The sequence below is a fragment of the Grampus griseus genome (assembly GCF_964374135.1).
Source record: "Grampus griseus genome assembly, chromosome: 1".
Classification (NCBI taxonomy): domain Eukaryota; kingdom Metazoa; phylum Chordata; class Mammalia; order Artiodactyla; family Delphinidae; genus Grampus; species Grampus griseus.
Genome location: NC_139017.1, coordinates 135,437,115 through 135,439,280, shown reverse-complemented (window position 1 = coordinate 135,439,280; position 2,166 = coordinate 135,437,115).

Here is a 2,166-nt window from a genome sequence, read left to right as displayed (position 1 = left end):
ACAGAGGCTATACCCTTAGCTGACGACGACGTCAACATCAGGACCCCATAGTGTACTCTACGTATTTCTGCTTAACTGGCTCATAAATCAGACATATGACACTAGGCTTGCCTTGCATACGTGTTAAGAGAACATTCTCTGAGGTCAGAATGTCTGGTTGTAAAGCCTGCCTCTTCCACTCACTGGATGAGTGGCCCTGGGTCAAGTTACTTGAGTTTTTTGTTCAGGCTGGTGAAGGCACTTGGCACAGTACCAGGTATACCAAGATTTCAAGCAACTTTAACAATGTCATTATTGATATTGTCTTGATGGTTAATTTCATAATTTCCAATGTATGTGTCCCTCCAGCTGGATACCCGATTTGGATGGGCTCCTGTATCTGTCTACTGATGTGAGAATTGTAGCTCCCAGGGTGGGCAAAAGCAGAATGATAGCCCTCTCGGCACAGGGAACATTAATGTCTGTCTAAGTGCAGCCGGTACCCAACCTTGCAGCATGTGCTGGGGAGGAAAGCCATTGGCCTTGCAAGCCTGACTCCTGCACAGGGTCGATAAACAGCAGAGTTAATATCCAGGCCGAATCACCTGGGCACCTAAATCATACTGACTCATCAGCCCAAGAAAGATTTTTTTAAAAATTGCTTGATGTACAAACCAAGTTACTTTAGGAGTCTTATGTGGATTTAAATATGGTTTTGATTTTTATGCAAAATATTAGTTCACTAGTTTCTATTTATCCTGAATATACTATTCTATGGATTCTGGACCCACGTTTGAATGACTGCATTTGTCAAAGTGTACCATTGCTCTTCCTCAGAGGCTCTCTTCACCTTGGAAATTGACACCACAGTCTCTGTACATGAGCCAGACATGGAGAAATTCCCTGTCTCCTGAGAGGGTAATATGGGACCGTGGGTATGCACAGACTCTGTAGCCCTGTTGCAAGGTGCAAAAGTGGGTGTCTTTGTCTGTTTGGGCTGCTATCACAAAACACCAGACTGGGTGGCTAATAAACAACCAGACATTTATTTCTCAGAGTTCTAGAGGTCGGAAGTCCAAGATCACTGTGCCAACAGATTCGATGTCTGGCGAGAAGGGATGAGGGAGCTCTCTGGGGTCTCTTTTATAAGGGCACTAATCCCATTTATGATGACTCTGCCCTCATGACCTAATCACCTCCCAAAGGCTCCATCTCCAAACACCATCACATTGGGGATTAGGTTTCAACATATGAACTTTGGGGGGACACAAACATTCAGTCTATGGCAGGGGACTTCTGCACTTACTAGCTATGCTTCTTACCTTCAGTTTTCCTGTCTGGAAAATGCAGTTAATTGTACCCACCTCACAGGGCTCTTGTGAAAGTTAACAAGTTAACATTACATAAAATATTTAGAACAATTCATGGCACGTGATGAATATACTTCATAAGTATCAGCCATTATTATTCAGCTTCTATATCAAGCGTGGAGGTTTATTCCTGTCCTCAGGCTTCCCCTGTCTGGACCTGGCTCTCAACTCCAAGGACTTCCTTGAACAAGCATGAAAAGGGGCAGAGAGATGCCCTTTTCCAGAGGTAGAGTTCTGCCTGACACCTAGCACCTGGCCTGGGCTTTGAGATTCTTCTAAGAGGCAGAAAAGACTGGGAGGGAAAGCTCTGGGTTCACACAAGAGAACAGAGTGTGAGACCCATTCATGCCACCTGCATACCATCTGCATGTGTCCTTGGGAAAGTCACATCTCACACAGTAAGACACTCCCTGTGGACATTTCAGATCCAGGCAGACTCACTGAGAACGGGCAAGCCTGTGTGTCCTGTGTTCCAGCCAGAGTCACCTGAATTTCTTTAGGGACCAGAAAGCAGATGACGGCTGCAGCCAGCCTCCTGGAAATGGCCACAAGGACCCCAAGAGGCTGGCTCCTGGCTGGCTTGTGTTCAGATGCTTGCAGAGTGAGTGGCTCTCTTCTACCCCCAAATCTGACAACCTGTGTCCTCAGAGGCTGAAAGAAAGCCAGCCTGTGAGTGCGTTCTGTGGGCTACTAAATGGCCCCCTGAGTCTGCTCTGTCCTTCCCAGGCAGGCCTTGCTGGCAGGGCTTCTCTCCAAACCTTCTAGAATCAGCTCAGGCCTCTCCAGTAGCTCTGACCCTCCGCTCCTTTTTGCTACC